The sequence below is a fragment of the Phyllobates terribilis genome, unplaced genomic scaffold, assembly GCF_046119375.1.
Source record: "Phyllobates terribilis strain yellow unplaced genomic scaffold, ASM4611937v1 Scaffold_1__5_contigs__length_1240528914, whole genome shotgun sequence".
NCBI lineage: Eukaryota > Metazoa > Chordata > Amphibia > Anura > Dendrobatidae > Phyllobates > Phyllobates terribilis.
Window position 1 is genome coordinate 729,715,625 of NW_027362761.1, and position 19,122 is coordinate 729,734,746.

The window sequence follows — 19,122 nt, forward strand, 5'->3', positions numbered from 1 at the left end:
AAGTCCATAGCAATGTGCTGCCATGGAGCAGCAGGTACGGGCAGGGGCAAGAGATGGCCAGCTGGTAGATGTCTGGGAACTTTGTTACGGGCACAGGATGAACAGGCCGCGACGAAGCCTACAACGTCCTTACGCAGGGTAGGCCACCAGTAATGCCGGGAAATGAGCTGGAAGGTCTTCTTTTGGCCAGCATGGCCACCTAGTTTAGAAGAATGTCCCCAGCGAAGAACCCTCTCCCGATCTGATACTGCTACAAACGTCTTACCGGGTGGAAGACGAGTCAGATCCAAGGGGGCCACATTCATCACCTTGGAGGAGTCAATGATGTGCGTAGGCTCCTCCTCTAGATCAGAGGACAGGAAGGACCGGGACAAGGCATCAGCTTTGACGTTCTTGTTTGCCGAGCAGAAATGAAGAATGAAGTCGAAGCGGGCAAAAAACAACGACCACTGGGCCTGGCGAGGATTGAGTCTCTGGGCATTTTGGAGATATGCCAGGTTTTTGTAATCTGTGTAGATGATTACCGGATAGAGAGCCCCTTCTAGCAGATAGCGCCACTCCTTCAGTGGCAATTTGACGGCTAGCAATTCACGGTCTCCTATGGAGTAGTTGCGCTCAGACGAGGAGAAGGTTTTGGAGAAGAAGCCGCAGGTTACCATTCTCCCGGTAGAAGATTTTTGGGTGAGTACCGCTCCGGCTCCGGAGGAGGAGGCATCAACCTCCAGGTAGAATTGTTTATTATAGTCCGGACGATGCAGGACGGGGGCAGAGGCGACGGCTCTCTTTAAGGAAAGGAAGGCCTCCTTGGCTTCAGGCGACCATACCTTGGGATTTGCCCCCTTACGGGTAAGCGCAGATATGCGAGCAGTCCGGGACGAGAAGTGTGGGATGAAAAGACGATAGTAATTAGCGAAGCCCAGGAATCGCTGTATCGCCTTCAAACCCTCTTGACGGGGCCATTTTAGGACAGAAGAGAGCTTCTCTGGATCCATTTGTAGACCTGTCTGGGAGATAACATAGCCCAAGAATGGAAGAGAGGTCTGGTCGAAGAGGCACTTCTCGTATTTGGCATAGAGGTGGTTCTGCCGGAGCCTAAGCAGGACCTGACGAACATCCCTCCGGTGTGTGGGGAGATCCGGAGAGAAGACCAAGATATCGTCCAGTTAAACCACTACGCAGGAGTACAGGAGGTCACGGAAGATGTCATTGACCAGCTCTTGAAAGACAGCGGGGGTGTTACAGAGACCAAAGGGCATCACAAGGTACTCATAGTGACCGTCCCGGGTATTGAATGCTGTCTTCCACTCATCTCCTTGACGGATACGGACCAAGTTATATGCTCCTCGTAGATCCAGCTTGGAGAAGATCCTGGTGCCCTTGAGACGGTCAAACAATTCGGAGATGTGCGGCAGGGGATATTTGTTTTTTATAGCGATTAGATTGAGTCCTCTGTAGTCAATACAGGGACGTAGCGAGCCGTCTTTATTTTAGACAAAGAAGAATCCGGCTCCAGCCGGGAGGTAGATTTTCGGATAAATCCCCTAGCCAGATTCTCTTCAATGTATTCAGACATGGCCCGGGTTTCGGCCGCAGACAACGGGTAGATACACCAACGGGGAGGAGTGGCGCCAGGTACCAGATCGACCGGGCAGTCATATGGTCTATGGGGTGGCAACGTCTCTGCTTCCTTTTTACCGAAGACGTCCGTATAGGGCCAGTATGGAGCCGGGAGACCGGGAAGATTAGCTGGAGTAGGCGGAGGGCGAGCTGGGCGGACCGGAACCAGGCAGGTCTTATGGCAGTCTGGACCCCACCGGAGTACTTCGCCGGATTGCCAGTTCAATACGGGTTCATGTGTCTGGAGCCAAGGTAGACCTAGCAACAGGGAGTGAGAGAGTCTGGATAGCACATGGAAGGAGATCTTCTCAGAGTGCAGCATTCCCACCTGCAGAGTTAAGGGTTCAGTGATGAGCAGGATGGATACTGGAAGGAGTTTACCATCCACGGAGGCAACTGACAAAGGTTCAGTGAGAGGCTTGGTGGGAATACGGTATCTCTCTACTAAGGACTGGGAGATGAGGTTCCCAGCCGCTCCAGAGTCCAGGTGAGCGTTTTCAAAGTGCCGATCCTCTCCCCAGGAGAGAGAGACAGACAAAGTCAGGGAGGGAGAGGACTTACTTTTGTCTAGGACAACCTCTCCGAGCGATCCTAGACACCGGCATTTCCCGGCCTCTCTGGGCAGGAACGGATCAGGTGCTCCTTGCTGCCACAATAGAAACAGCTCCCCTCGGCCCGGCGTGACTCCTGGCGGGATTTGACCAACTTGGTCTGGTCGACCTGCATGGGCTCGGGTGAGTGCGCCCGGGGAGTGAGTGAAGAAGAGACTGGTCTCTGGAAGTTAGGAGCAAGGCGGGGAAACTTTCTCTCCCGGGTGGTTTCCTTGGTACGTACCTGGAACCGGATGTCAATCCGGGTAGCAAGTGACACTTGGTCGTCCAGGGTGGTAGGGATGCCCCGACCGGCAAGTTCATCTTTAATACGACCGGAAAGACCCTCCCAGAAGACGGACAGCAGGGCCTCGTTATCCCAGGCAAGTTCATAAGCGAGGGTACGGAACCGTATGGAATATTGGCCTATGGTGAGACTCCCTTGGCAGAGACGTAGCAGAGAGGAGGCTGACGAGGTCTTTCGTCCCGGTTCATCGAAGACTTTCCGGAAAGCAGTGAGGAAAGCTGACAAGTTGGATACTAGGGGATCCCCTCTCTCCCACAGGAGATTTAGCCAAGCCAGTGCCTCTCCAGTGAGATGGGACATGATGAAAGCCACTTTGGCCCTGTCGGTGGTAAAGTGATGTGCCAAGAGTTCAAAGTGCAGGGTGCACTGGTTTATGAAGCCCCGAGCTTGAGCGGGGTCGCCTCCGAAACGCAGAAAGCCGGGGTCCAGAGCAGGATGCCATGGTATTGATGGGCAGCGGCGCTGCCGGGGTGCGAGTCGTGTAACTAGCGGTGGTTGCAGGTGGAGCAGTCAGTGTGTCCAGGCGGGAGTGGACATTCCGCAGGTGGTTCAGGAGGGACTCCTGCTGGGATCTCTGACGGGAGACTTCCTGGTATAGGTCAGAGAGCGAGGGAGCTTGGGTGCCACCGGGTTCCAGGGCCCGAGCAAACTGTTACGGGGCCGGGTGGTGGAACCTCTGTGCCGAGGTGCAAGGAGGGACCCAGAGGGGCGTGACTAAGTATCCACGCGAACCGACCCTGGTCGTACGGCAGCAAACGACACCGTGACCAGGGAGGATCCGGGCTGAGGGACCAGGTGCTACTCTGGGGACGACCTTGTAAGAGAGCAGGTGGCTCCCACGGGTCAGATGGCTGGGACTGACCGGTATGGCGGATGGACTCGGCAAGCAGGCGGAAGTCTCTGGTAGCTGGCAGGTGGTCACAGTTCGAGAAAGCAGGGCAGGTAGGCAGTCTTTAGGTTTACCAGGAAGATGGTCACAGCAAGTGACGGCAGGGTCTCCAGGCAGGCTGGCAGGAAACAGGCAGGTGTTCCCAGGTGAGCGGACAGACAGACGAGGCTGGTAACAGGCAGGTAACTGGTGGGCGCTCCCAGGTGAGCGGGCTGACGGACACAGCAGGTAACAGGCGGGTGCTCCCAGGTGAGCGGACAGACAGACGAGGCTGGTAACAGGCAGGTAACTGGTGGACGCTCCCAGGTGAGCGGTCTGACAGACGAGGCAGGTAACAGTCTGGTAACTGGTGGACGCTCCCAGGTGAGCGGTCTGACAGATGAGGCAGGTAACAGGCAGGTAACTGGTGGACGCTCCCAGGTGAGCGGACAGATAGCCAAGGCAGGTAACAGGCAGGTAACAGGTGAGCGCTCCAGGGGAGCAGGCTGGCAGGCTCAGCAGGTAACGGGCAGATAACAGGCTGGCAGGCAGGACGAGAAGTCAGGCTAGCAGCGGAACCTGAGGGCTGAAGCACAAGTGAGACACAGTGCAAATAACTTTGCTTGGGCACCTCCATTTTGGAGGAGGTGCCTTATATATGGGAAGTCCTCCGGCAATTGACCGGGGACTCCTTAGGACGACGCGCGCGGCCCCTTTAAGAGAGGGGGAGCGCGCACGCGCCCTAAGCGCAGTGCCCGGGAAGGAGCGCGCGCTGGCAGCGAGGGAAGGAGCGCTGGAGGACGCCGCGCGCTGAACAGGAAGGTGAGAGGGACGGCGTCTCTGCCTAGCAGGAGGCGGAGACGCCGATAATACACAAATCCTGACACCCCCTCTCAGAAAAAACATCCTCAAAACCAGACAGAAAAGCAGGTAATATTTCCATAGAGACAGTAGCAAGGGAAAAATTTAAACAGTTCTTATGGCAGTAATCTCCCCATTCAATAATCTCACCGGTTTGCCAATCCACCAATGGATTGTGTTTAACAAGCCAAGGAATATCTAAAACAATAGGTGTGGGAAGATTGTCCAGGACATAGCAAGGGATTATTTCACAATGAACTGACTCCACCCTCAGTTTTACATTATGTACAATCTGACAAGAGGGTGCCAAAGGCAGAAAGAAAACGATCAAATGGCCCATCATGGTGAGAAAAATCAAAATAACTTTATTATATATAATATACAGGAGTTATGGGGAGGAAGGGAGCAAAAATACACATTTACATAAAAAGTATTTTTAAAAAGCAGATGCACAACATGTCAAAAGCAGGTATGACACCACTCCAAAATCGTGCTCGGCCTCAGCTATAAATAGAATGGATGGGTGCCAATGACAGAAAGAGGGAGACATATTAGTATAGTAAATAACATGCTATTATATATATATTTATATCAATGTCCCTGACCTCACACATGGCCACCATCAGCCATAATTACCTCAATAGGAATCTTTAAAGACCTGCCTCCGCATGTGTTAACCCCGACGCGCGTTTTGGCGCTTGTGCCTTTCTCAAGGGGACTGCTCTGGATGAACAAATGATGCTTTAAATACAGTGGCGTGCGAATCGCAAACCAGCGATGGCGCGGCACCACCCCCACCAGAAGCTGTACACTAAGTATCATTATTTGCTATGGTAGCAAGAAATGCTACCCAACACACCACCGCGGCTGCCCGGAAATGACGCAAGGCGAGTTGCCGTAACTAGGATACCCAGTCACATCGGCATCGCGGCGGCGAAACCACCCTGGGATGCCAAGAGGAACCGGGCATGCAAGGACGGCGACACCCCTGCGTGCTAGGTCACGAGGTGATGTGTATAGAAATATCCATATCCTAGCCCCTGTCAGTAGGACCTACTATGATACATATAGATGTCTACCTTGTGCAATCAAGGGGGATCAAGAAACAACCTATTCAAAGTGTGAGAAATGATAATGTTATGTATACATGTAAATACTTATATCACAACCAGACTATAGAATGCAAGGGACCAATACCATGTAGATCCATGTAAACATATACACATATACACATAAAAGGTGGTATATAAAACAGTGTACATACAATAATCATTTTACACAGTATGTACAATCTGAGTAAATGCTTTCTGTGCAAGTGGTGCCGAGTCGATGGCAAAAATGGAAATAGGTTCAGCTAAAGCATAGCAAGCAAGACCATGAGTTTTCACAAACTCAGCATCAATCATGCTTACTCTAGCTCCATGTCAACAAACACAGAAATTTTCTGGGTTTTGCTCTCTAGCACCACCTCTGCTGACAGGACAAATCGGGAACTGCAGGCTGGTAACAAATTAACCCCTTGTTTATCCAACTCCAGACTACTAAGAGTTAATCGAGTCTCTTTTTGTTTAGGAATTGAAGGACAGGTCCCAACAAAATGTCCCTTTTTCCCACAAAAAAAACATACACCTTTTTTCCTGCGAATCTCCGGGGACATGTATGATGTAGAGTCACCCCCTAACTGCATGGGTTCCTCCACCTCCCCCAGTACTGGTTCACCTCCTGACCGCTCCCCCGGCAAAGGTGCACAACCCCAACAAGAAGGCCCCGGAGAAGGTGGTCTCACCCTTTTATTCCGTAAGCGTCTATAAAGACGTATGGCCAACGACATGGCAGCTTCCAAGGACTGAGGGGTTTCATATACTGCCAATGCATCTTTCAACCTTTCAGTAAGCCCTCACAAAATTGACTTCTAAGGTCTGAGTCATTCCATTTGGAATCCGTTGCCCATCTACGGAACTCCGAACTGTACGTCTCCACTGACCGATTCCCCAGCTGAAGGCGACATAACCTAGGCTCAGCCAAGGCGACTCGGTCAGGGTCATCCTAGATGAGGGCCAGAGCCCCAAAAAAAACCTCTACAGACTGGAGACAAACCGAGTCCTGCGGTAAGGAAAAAGCCCACGACTGAGGATCTCCTTGCAGTAGAGAGATCACAATACCAACCTGGCAGTCACAGGCCGGCAGTGACGTCATACGCAGGCAACGTGCGCGCTGACGTCAGCTCACGGCTTGTGATCAGCTGGCGGCTGTTAACTATTTTCCCGCACAGCAATAAATTTCAAGTGAACGTGCATCCGAGGTTGCAAGTTCAGTTCGCTGGGGCCCGGTGAGCAGAGGGGGGCCCCCGTCCGGGCCCCTCTTCTCACCGGGCCCCATACGCCAGTAAGGGCAGTAATGCCCTGATTGCGGCCCTGTATATATAGCAAGAGGGCAGAATGGGAGATGACATGGGGGCAGAATGGGAGATGACATGGGGTCAGAATAGGAGATGACATGGGTGCAGAATGGAGAGACATGGGGGCACAATGGGAGATGACATGGGGCAGGATGGACAGACATGGGGACAGAATAGAAAGACATGAGGGCAGAATGGGAGATGACATGAGGGCAGAATGGGAGATGACATGAGGGCAGAATGGGAGATGACATGAGGACAGAATGGGAGGTGACATGAGGGCAGAATGGGAGATGACATGGGGGCAGAATGGAGAGACATGAGGGCAGAATGGGAAATGACATTGGGGCAGAATGGGAGATGAATTATGAGATGAGAGAGAAGACACTATTAGGGCTGTATAATGAATTGGTGGTGGGGGAGAATGGTTAGTCCCTGATAGAGTCTTCTCCCATCCCACAATGCATTATGATGCTATCAGGGGCTCGTCATCCTCCCCCGCCACTCAATTAATTTTAAATCCATGTCAAACGTCCTCCTCCCCCATTCACTTGTCCAGCAAAGCCAGAAGGGCGGAGCAGGCTTAAATAGGCCAACAAGGTCATGCGACCAGCAAAGGAAAAAAAACCTAAGAGCAAGGTTCTAACAGTACCCCCCCTTCTAAGAGGATCCTCTGGATCCCCTAGGACCAGGCTTATCAGGAAATCTCCTGTGAAAACGCTCTGATAAGTCTGATAAGTCTGGACGCGGAAACATCATCCGACCTCACCCAAGAGTTATCCTCGGGTCCGAAACCTTTCCAGGCCACAAGATACTGCAAACTACCTCTATACAGTCTAGAGTTAAGGATGCGAGAAATTTCATATTCCCCGTCCTCCACCACCGGAGGAACAGAGGCAGAGGCGTCACAATCCGATACAACAGCTTTTTTCAACAGAGAGACATGAAATACCGGATTAATTCTCCAGGAGGTAGGAACCTCCAACCTAACAGCAGATTGGTTGACAACCTGAAGCACCTTAAAGGGCCCTACAAACTTGGGACCCAATTTCTTAGAAGGAATCCTCAACCGCAGATTCCTAGAGGACAACCAAACCATGTCACCAACAGCGAACAAAACCTCCTGTCGTTTCCTATCAAAGTAGTCCTTAGATTTTCTGTTGGCCTCCTGAAGATTACCACGCACATCCGTCCAAACTCTCTCCAAATCACCGGAAAAATTCTCCTCCTCAGGCACGGCAGATCCCAACTTGGAGAACGACCCAAACGACGGATGTCTCCCAGAACAACAAAAAAAAGGCGAACAACCAGCAGAAGAAGATGTATGATTGTTCAGAGCAAATTCGGCAAGTGGCAGAAACTCAGACCACCCCTCTTGATTGTCTGCCACAAAACAACGCAAGAACTGCTCAACATCCTGGTTTTTCCTTTCTGTCTGGCCATTAGATTCAGGATGATATCCGGACGAGAACGATAAATGAACTTCCAACCTGTCACAAAAGGCACGCCAAAAACGAGCCACGAACTGAGGACCCCTATCAGAAACAATGTCAGTAGGAACGCCATGAAGTCTGACAATTTCCTTGACAAAGGCCTTAGCGAGAGTTTTAGCGCAGGGTAGTTTGACAAAGGGAACCAAGTGACACATCTTGCTAAAACGGTCCACGACCACCCAGATGACAGTAAAACCCTCAGAGGGGGGAAGGTCAGTTATAAAGTCCATAGCCAAATGTGGCCAAGGAGCACTGGGAACCTCCAAAGGACAAAGCAACCCCGCAGCAGGAGTATGTGAGGACTTAGATCTAGCACATATAGTACATTGACGCACCCACTTAATGACTTCCTTCTGCCATCCAGGCCACCAAAAACTGCGACCCACCAGTCTCTTGGTCTCAGAGATTCCGGGATGACCTGCCAACCGAGATTCGTGACACTCAACAAATAAATCTCTCCTAAAGGTCCCAGGCACAAACAACCTCCCATGGGGAGTGTTAGATGGGGCATTCTCCTGTGCTTTAAGAATCTCATCTTCCAAAACGGAGTCCAAAGCAGCTATCACAACACCTTCTTTAAAATGTTCTCCTCTTTCTCAGCACCGACTATGGGAGAAAAACTGCGAGACAAGGCATCCGCCTTAACATTCTTAGTACCAGGGATGTAAGTAACGGAGAAATTAAACCGCGAGAAAAACAGTGCCCACCTAGCCTGACAGGCATTCAGGCGCTTGGCAGCATCAAGATATATCAGATTTTTATGATCCGTAAGAACCTGAACGGGAAATTCCGCACCTTCCAAGAAGTGACGCCAGTGTTCAAATGCGAGTTTAATAGCCAATAATTCCCGATTACCAATATCGTAATTCAGTTCAGTCTCCGAAAAATTTTTTGAAAAAAAGGCACAGGGATGTAATCCATCCCCGTTATCCTGAGACAATACTGCGCCAACCCCCACAGAGGAAGCATCCACCTCAACCAAAAACGGCTTAGTCACATCAGGCTGCATAAGGATGGGAGCAGAGGTGAACCTCTCCTTGAGATACACAAAAGCTTCAATGGCCTCAGAAGACCACTGAACCGCATCAGCACCTTTCCTGGTGAGATCGGTCAGAGGTTTGACAATACTAGAAAATTTTTTTATGAATTTTCTGTAATAATTGGCGAAACCTAAAAACCTCTGTATCGATTTCAAACCAATAGGCCTAGGCCATTCCTGTACAGCTTGAACTTTAACCGGGTCCATCTCAAAACCTTCGCTGGAGATAATGTAACCCAAAAAACTAATTCTCTGTACAGCGAACTCACATTTCTCCAGCTTAGCAAAAAGCGAATTGTCCATTAACAACTGTAATACCTCACGTACGCTCCGCCAATGAGACTCCAGATCCGGCGAATAAATCAAAATGTCATCCAAATACACAACCACATTTTTGCCGATCAAAGGTCTCAGGATGTCATTAATAAGATTCTGAAAAAATGCAGGAGCATTAGTAAGACCAAAAGGCATAACCAGATTCTCAAAATGACCCACAGGAGTGTTAAAAGCAGTCTTCCATTCATCACCCTCCTTCATGCGCAACAGATTGTATGCCCCCTTAAGGTCAATTTTAGAGAACCACTTGGCCCCCATTAACTGGTTAAACAGATCAGGAATCAATGGCAGTGGGTAAGGATTGCGTACAGTAATTTTGTTAATCTCACGAAAATCCAGACAAGGACGTAAACCGCCGTCCTTTTTTTTTACAAAAAAAAATCCAACCGCCACAGGAGACTTAGAGGGCCTAATGTGACCGGCGGCCAAACTTGTCTGTATGTATTCCTCCAAAGCCTTCCTCTCAGGAATAGTAAGGTTAAATAAACGACTTTTAGGAAGAGTCGCTCCAGGGACAAATTCAATAGAACAATCATAGTCTCTATGGGGAGGCAAAACCTGCGATTCCTTCTCAGAAAAAACTCTCCAAAAATCCTGAATAGGAACAGGCAATTCTCCACTATCCAAAGCTGCAATACGCCCGTTACAACACTTGTCATAACATTTATGGCTCCAGGATTTAATTTCATTGGTAGACCAATCCAGTACAGGATTGTGAAATTTTAACCAGGGCAATCCCAATATTACTGGAGAAGGCAAGTTATTCAAAACTACCAAATCCAATTTCTCATGGTGAACACCATTAATAGTGAGAGGAAATTCACAGACCTTGAGAGTAATATTCTTCAAAGGGGAACCATCCACAGAAACCACAGCAATGGGGGATGATAAAGGTTCGGGTTTTAAATTGAGTCTTTCCAAGAATCCCCCATCAATTACATTCAGAGTAGACCCACAATCAACAAACACCCGAAATTCCATTAATTTTTCCTGAGCAATCGTGGAAGCAGCTAAAAATACACCCTTGGAATTTAAGCAGGCAATACGGGCATGACTGACCATTTTTTTTTCTTTCTTCATACGAAGCTCACAGCCTTTAATCAAATGACCAGATTTTCCGCAATAGAAACACAAGCCTTCAGAAAATCGACGGTCTTTTTCTTGAGAGCGAGGTGCCACCGATCCAATCTCCATCGGTTCACCACTGTTAGTACACACATTCTCATAACCAGAAACTGACATAGCAGAGGATTTGCTCTCATTAACCCTTGCACGCAGTCTCCTATCCACCCGTATAGCTAATTGCATAGCCTGTTGCAAATCTTCAGGTGTAGGATAAGCAATTAGCAGGTCTTTAACCCTTTCACTGAGCCCAGCAAGAAATAGACTTTTCAGAGCAGAATCGTTCCACCCTATTTGAGTAGACCAACAACGGAAATGAGTACAATATTTTTCCACATTACCTGATCCCTGTTTCAAACGTCTCAACTCAGTCTCAGCTGATGCAACACGGTCAGGATCATCATATAATAGTCCCAAAGCAGAAAAAAAACTATCCACTGATCTGAAGCATGTATCACTAGGTTGCAAAGAAAAGGCCCACTCCTGAGGCTCTTTGCGCAAAAGTGACATTATGAACCCTATGCGCTGGGATTCATCCCCAGAGGACTTGGGTCTCAAACGAAAATACAATAAGCAAGCATTTTTAAATGAAAAAAATTCTCGATGTTCACCAAAAAATAAATCCGGCAAACATACCTTAGGCTCCAAGAAATGTGCTCCAGGACAGTTACTCACGTGCTGACGGAGCTCGGCCACCTCCAGAGAGAGTCCCTGCAGGCGATGAGCCAAATCCTGAACCGACACCATGATGGAACAGAAAAATCTTTCCTTAGAGAATTTGCAGGCTGGACTTACTGTTATGTTCTGCTACCAGAGCTAAGGAAAGAGAGGAGATCTGTCCCTACGATAGAACTCAGCTGAATCCCTACGATGTAACAGGGAACCTGATCCTGCGATCAGACCTGCTAAAGTCCTAAGCTAGTCTGTACGGAGACCTATAGATGTGGGGAAGGAATCCCTACAAGTACTAAGGACTGGGAGGAATATGGGACACCTCCTATCCTAACAGAAATAGTAGCAGACAGACGAACAAACAAAATAAAAAGAACATAGAGGTCCGTAGACCAAGCAAACTAACAGAGTTAGATACAGAGCACAGGCTAGCTAGAAAGTAGTTATACAATGAAGTCCAGCAAAGCCAGAAGGGCGGAGCAGGCTTAAATAGGCCAACAAGGTCATGTGACCAGCAAAGGAAAAAAAACCTAAGAGCAAGGTTCTAACACTTATTATAAGTCAGTGAAGTCCCTCTTCCACCCCCTACTCCCATCCCAACCCTCCACCAACCTCCTCTCATCATCCTCTCCCCAGTGTATTGCCCTTCCACTGTATTGTCTCCCTCCCCAGTGTATCCCCCCATTGTATTGCCTCGCCCTCTGTATCACCTCCCAGTGTATTGCCCCCCACTCTATTGTCTCCTCACTGTATTGCCTCCCCCGCTGTATCACCTCCCCAGTGTATTGCCTTACCAGTTTATCGTCTTCCCAGCACACTCTCATAGTGACTCTCACATATACCTCGGCACTGACACACAGTGACACACACATACAGGTGCATCTCACTTAATTAGAATATCATCAAAAAGTTAATATATTTCAATTCTTCAATACAAAAAGTGAAATTCATATATTATATAGAGTCGTTACAAACAGAGTGATCTATTTCAAGTGTTTATTTCTGTTAATGTTGATGATTATGGCTTACAGCCAATGAAGACACAAAAGTCATTATCTCAGTAAATTAGAATACTTTATAACAACAGCTTGAAAAATGATTTTAAAATCTGAAATGTTGACCTACTGAAATGTATATTCAGTAAATGCGCTCAATACTTGATCGGGTCTCCTTTTGCATCAATTACTGCATCAATGCGGCGTGGCATGGAGGTGATCAGCCTGTGGCACTACTGAGGTGTTATGGAAGCCCAGGTTGCTTTGATAGCAGCCTTCAGCTCGTCTGCATTGTTGGGTCTGGTGTCTCTCATCTTCCTCTTGACAATACCGCATAGATTCTCTATGGGGTTAAGGTCAGGCGAGTTTGCTGGCCAATCAAGCACAGTGATACTGTTGTTTTTAAACCAGGTATTGGTACTTTTGGCAGTGTGGACAGGTGCCAAGTCCTGCTGGAGAATGAAATTTCCATCTCCAAAAAGCTTGTCGGCAGAGGGAAGCATGATGTGCTCTAAAATTTCTTTGTAGACGGCTGTGCTGACTTTGGTCTTGATAAAACACAGTGGACCTACACCTGCAGATGACATGGCTCCCCAAACTATTACTGATTGTGGAAACTTCACACTAGACCTCAAGCAGCTTGGATTGTGGCCTCTCCACTCTTCCTCCAGACTCTGAGAACTTGATTTCCAAATGAAAATTGGACCTCTGGGACCTTGTAGAGTGTGTCAATGACTGCTTTCTGGACATCTGTGAAGTCAGCCGTCTTCCCCATGATGGTGGAGCCTACTGAAACAGACTAAGGAACTTTTTAAATGCTTAGGAAGCCTTTGCAGGTGTTTTTTTTTAATTATTTTAATTTACTGAGATAATGACTTTTGTGTTTTCATTAGCTGTAAGCCATAATCATCAACATTAACAGAAATAAACACTTGAAATTGATCACTCTGTTTGTAATGACTCTATATAATATATGAGTTTCACTTTTTGTATTGAAGAACTGAAATAATTTAACTTTTTGATGATATTCTAATTAAGTGAGATGCACCTGTACATATACTCACAGTGACTCACACATACCTCGGCACACACACACTCACACCTCTCCGTAGGTTCCCCCGCCACAGCATCGCTTCCTTCTCCTTGCCGGGAACTTTGAATGACACAGGCACGCGCAGAGTGCTGACGCGTGCTCCTGTGCCACAGAGAAAGCATCGGGCAGGAAGCTGAGGATGTGTTTCTGTGGCTCTGCTGCCAGTTTCTTCCATAGGCAGCAGAGCCGCAGGAACTATCCCTGCCCGGTTCATTACTTATAATGACGTCAATCTGGCCATGGACCAGATTGCTCTCTTTATTAATCGCCCTGGAAGGGTCCCCCTTCACCTCCGGCCCCGGTGAAGCTGCATCGGTGGTATGTCCGCCCCTGATCCTAATACCCATTATATGTGGCACCATACTATCCATCCCTCACAGCAGACTCTGCTACTTCCTTACACTAAGGCAGTTCCAACCACCCATGCATGGGCATCCTCCCAACTATGGCACACTACATACTCTTTCCACACAGAGAGGGCAACTGCCACTGCGCACGCGCCAGCATCTTCCCACTGCCATGACAACTGGAGAACTCTTTTATGCTACGTCACCACCCATGTGAAAAGGCAACTGCCATGACGCACTTGGATTCCGGCACTGCCCTCAATAAATACCCGGCACGTGCAGCACCTGCCCAAAGTGCGGCAATGCTCCTACCAATCATCAGAGCAAGGTAATTACCTGCTGCACCATGGTATTTCTATGCCTCCTCCAGCTGCCTTCTTATGATTAGTGCTTACCCCCACAGACGTATCGGCAGGGATGTCATGCCTCTTCTGCTCTATATACTGGGTACTACTACCCCATGCATTGTGTATGGTGACACTTTCTGCCATACCCCTCTGTACATGCAGCATGTTGCTCCAGCTTTCCTTTATATATCTATATACTCTGTCTAGTGCTTCCTCCTCATATACCCAGGCTCCACCAATGGCCCAGATAACAGTCGGCTACGGCACATAGGTGGCCACCCTTTCATGGGCCATGTGTCCTCAGCAGGCCAAGTGCAATATGATGCTGAAGTTGGTTTCGTATTCAGCAATTTCTTTTTTTCTGTTATTTTTTTACAGGTTTAATGACAAAAAAAATTCAATAATAAAATACAATGCAGCAAGGTGCCCTGATGTGAATATGCTTAAAAACAACTACAAAAGTCATAAAACTTGCACAAAAATGGGCATCAAAGTGGTTACTGAAGGGCTTTATTGAAAGGGTTAAATGACTTTTGGTCACTGATCTCACACCAGCATTACATAGATAGTGATGGCCTGCATCAAATTCAGGTTACTCCAGTCTGGCCCAAAGTCATTTAACCCCTGAAAAACATTAGTTACTTATTCAAATCTGTGAAAATTGTCAATTTGCCCGTTCTGATACCCAGAACACATTTGGGCCAGGCTGGAGTGACCTAAATTTGATGGGGGGCGTCTGTGTCTGCAATGTGAGATCAGTGGCCCAAAGTCATTTAACCCTTTCAATAACACAGTTCAGTGCCAACTTTGATGCCCTTTTTTGGGCTAGTTTTATGACTTTTGTATCTGCTTTTAAGCATATTCACATCAGGGCACCTAGTTGCATTGTATTTTATGATTGTGATTTTTATTTTTTGTTAAACACGAAAAAAGAAATTGCCGAATAAGAAACCAACTTAAGAATCGTAACTGCCATTACATATATTATATAACCCATTATGTCTTTGGTAACCGAATGAACTAGTAAATAATGTGTATACTGTATATTCATACACTCTGCATTCATGGACTACTGGTCACTAGAAGCCTAACTGCCAGTATACACTGGTGATATTACTGCTATGTCCTCTATACCCTAATTAACTTGTAAATATTGTATATCCATACACTCCCATTCATGGCTTATTGGTCACTAGAAGCCTAAGGCTATGTTCACACACGTTGTGTTTTGCTGCGTATTTTGCAGCCGATTTTTGTGTACATTTTCAGCTGCGTCTAGCAGTACCAGCAAAGTGTAGGAGAAACCAGAATTCTCTGATCACACATGTTGCTTTTTGTTTGCTGCATATTTTCTGCCTTGCTTGCGTATTTTCTTTCAGCTTTTTACGCAGCTGTTTTCCTGCCAGAGAAAAGTTAGCAGCAGATTTGCAGCAGAAAAAAACATGTGTGAACATAGCCTAAGTGTCAGTATACACTGGTGATATTACTGCTTTGTCCTGTATACCCTAATGAACTAGTATATATTGTTTATCCAAATGTCTTCCACTGTTTTTCAAGATACTTTTTTGTTGATCTTCTTCCTCAGTGACAATGTGATCAAGACCCAGGAAGGGTCGACACGTTTATGTACAATTGTTGCGTTCTTTCCTGCACTTTCATGGCTATTGGCATATCTACATGCTTTTAATAAATAAAGAAGTTTTATATCTTGAAGATAATAGTGTCTGGTTTTTTTTCTGCCTATACTACGGGGATTCCACATCTCGTACACCAGCACCTCACCACCAAGAGTGTGTGCATGTTAATCCTCCTTATTTACATGCAGGAACATGGTCTGATCATACCACATCTCCTGGGCAGGGGAGGAAACAAAAGAGTATACAGACAGGACAGCATGGAATCGCAGCTGATTATTTCTGTGAGGTAAAACATTTCCCTGCCTGTTTAAAAAACATGTTTTACCTCAAAGAATCAATCAAATGCGATCCCCTGCTGTCCTGCCTGGCCCAGCAGCTGGGAGGAAATGAACTTTATTCCTCCCAGCATCCTCCAGCTGTCAGTTAGAGTTGCGGCTTCAGTTACCTCTCAGTCCATAGTGAGCGGCAGCTGTAAGCAGGGCTGTGGAGTCAGTTAGCCAAACCTCCAACTCCTCAATTTCCCTGACTTCTGACTCCACAGCACTGACTCACTACTGAGCATGTACATAAAGTGCAGCACAGACTCATCTCACTGCCTCACTACTGAGCGTGTACATAAAGTGCAGCACAGATTCATCTCACTACTGAGTGTGTACATAAAGTGCAGCACAGATTCATCTCACTGCCTCACTACTGAGCGTGTACATAAAGTGCAGCACAGATTCATCTCACTGCCTCACTACTGAGCGTGTACATAAAGTGCAGCACAGATTCATCTCACTGCCTCACTACTGAGCGTGTACATAAAGTGCAGCACAGATTCATCTCACTACTGAGTGTGTACATAAAGTGCAGCACAGATTCATCTCACTGCCTCACTACTGAGTGTGTACATAAAGTGCAGCACAGATTCATCTCACTACTGAGCGTGTACATAAAGTGCAGCACAGATTCATCTCACTGCCTCACTACTGAGCGTGTACATAAAGTGCAGCACAGATTCATCTCACTACTGAGCGTGTACATAAAGTGCAGCACAGATTCATCTCAACTAAAAGCCTGGATACTTAGATCAGGAACAGACATTTATAGGATATTTCATAACTCTCCCAAATTGTTATGAAAACATTTACAGCACATCCTGCATTGTACTACTGAACCCAATTTATTATGCATTTTAGGAGTCAGTCCATTTTATTCTGACTCCACCAAAATGGAAACCGATTCCACAGCCCTGGCTGTATCCACGTCCTAAGGGCTCATACCCATATGCGAGGAAAACGGACTAGTTTAATCCGACAAAAAATCGGTTTGCACTCTGACCAATGTTATTCTGTGAGGTACATCTCATCTGCAATATTTTTTCTCATCTGAAATCGGACTGCATGCCACGTATCTTGGATGAGACTCGCCAATGCAAATCAATGGGTGTGTGAAAAAAAAAAAATGGCACAGCACTCGGACCATGAGAGTGCCATCCAATTTTCACACACCCATCTCCTTGAAATTCGACAATTCATCAGCCTCTTACAGTAAAAACACAGCAGTACCCGACAATTTAGAATAAAGATAATAGCTATACACACATAGAATAATTAGATAGAAAAATGTCAGTGACCTATATAATTAGTACAGTGACTTAATTGGTTACTGTACTTGTCATTTATTGTTAAATTAAAGAATTTAAAAAAAAATGGCATGGGGTCCCCCGTAATTGTATACTCTAGCAGAGGTTAAGCAGACGGCTGAGGCAGATATATTTAGCCTGGGAAGGGGGTAATACCCATGGAGCTTCCCAGGCTACTAATATCAGCCCCCAGCAGTATACCATACCCCCCCAAAAAAAGTTGAAGTGCGTTTTTGCTGTGCTTTTTTGCCTGCATTTTTTCAGTGCATTCAATGAGTAAAAACCGCAAGCAAAAAGGCACAGAGAATTGACATGCTGAAGATTATTTTCTGCAACAAATCTGCAAGTGAAAAATACTCAACGTGTGCATGACACTTCAGGTTTCTCATTCACTTTGCTGACATCAGGTTTTGCTAGCAAATCTGCATGGCAAATCTACACCAAATCTGCAACTTGTGCACACAGACTATACAGCTACTGTTTGGTAACTTCTTTTGACCCATGGCCTTTTTTGGTATATATGTGGCCCTGTATCTTTAGACTATTATGTTAATGATTCTTCTTGGCATGATTTTTACATGGGTGAGTAGACTTTATATATTAATTGTACATAAATTTAAAATTTCATATATACAATAATAAAGAGGTCACTGTATGAAATATTCATAGAATTAATACCTTATTATAAACGGGATATATAAAGCTCAGTTGCCTAACAGTATATATAAACTGCCTATGCAGACCTACACGAACTGTCACTGGATATACTGAAATAATTGCTTATACCGTAGATGTTAGGTTAGAGGTTTACTTTCTAAGATGTTTTGTCCTCAGCATCTTGTGCTGCTGCATGTGTATATACAACTAAATAATATTGCCTCCTATGCTGGTTACAAGTTAGAATTGTTCACAATCTATAATATAACGCTGGATACGTCCGTCTGTCCGAAGCCTCTAAAGACTGTGCAAGCGCGATGCACCTGCGCAGTCTGGCCCCAGACAGAAGAAAACATCCAGCCGTTACAGGTGACAGGTAAGAGAAGTGTGGCACCGGAGATCGCACAATGCGTAGGCACTGAACGCATACCGCGATCTCCGGCGCCATAAGTACATACAGTTATATGAAAAAGTTTGGGCACCCCTATTAATCTTAAGCTTAATGTTTTATAAAAATTGGTGTTTTTGCAACAGCTATTTCAGTTTGATATATGTAATAACTGTTGGACACAGTAATGTTTCTGCCTTGAAATGAGGTTTATTTTACTTACAGAAAATGTGCAATCTGCACTCAAACAAAATTTGGCAGGTGCATAAGTATGGGCACCTCACCAGAAAAGTGACATTAATATTTAGTAGATCCTCCTTTTGCAAAAATAACATTCTCTAGTCTCTTCCTGTAGCTTTTAATGAGTTCTTGGATCCTGGATGAAGGTATTTTTGACCATTCCTCTTTACAAAACAATTCCAGTTCAGTTAAGTTTGATGGTCGCCGAGCATGGACAGCCCTCTTCAAATGATCCCACAGATGTTCAATGATATTCAGGCCTGAGGACTGGGATGGTGTAACATACCTGGCGGCGTCCTTGCATAGTGGTCCATCTCCCACTGTGCAAGAGCGCGCACTTGATTTCCAGTCCAGACTATCTCTCTGGCTTTCCTCCTTGCTGTCTGCTTGCCTCTGTTTCTTCTGCTTAAGGGCGGCACCCGATCACTTCCTGCTTCTTGTAGCTGCTGTGGGCACACCCCTTGTGTGTCCTCAGCCTATTGCTGTCT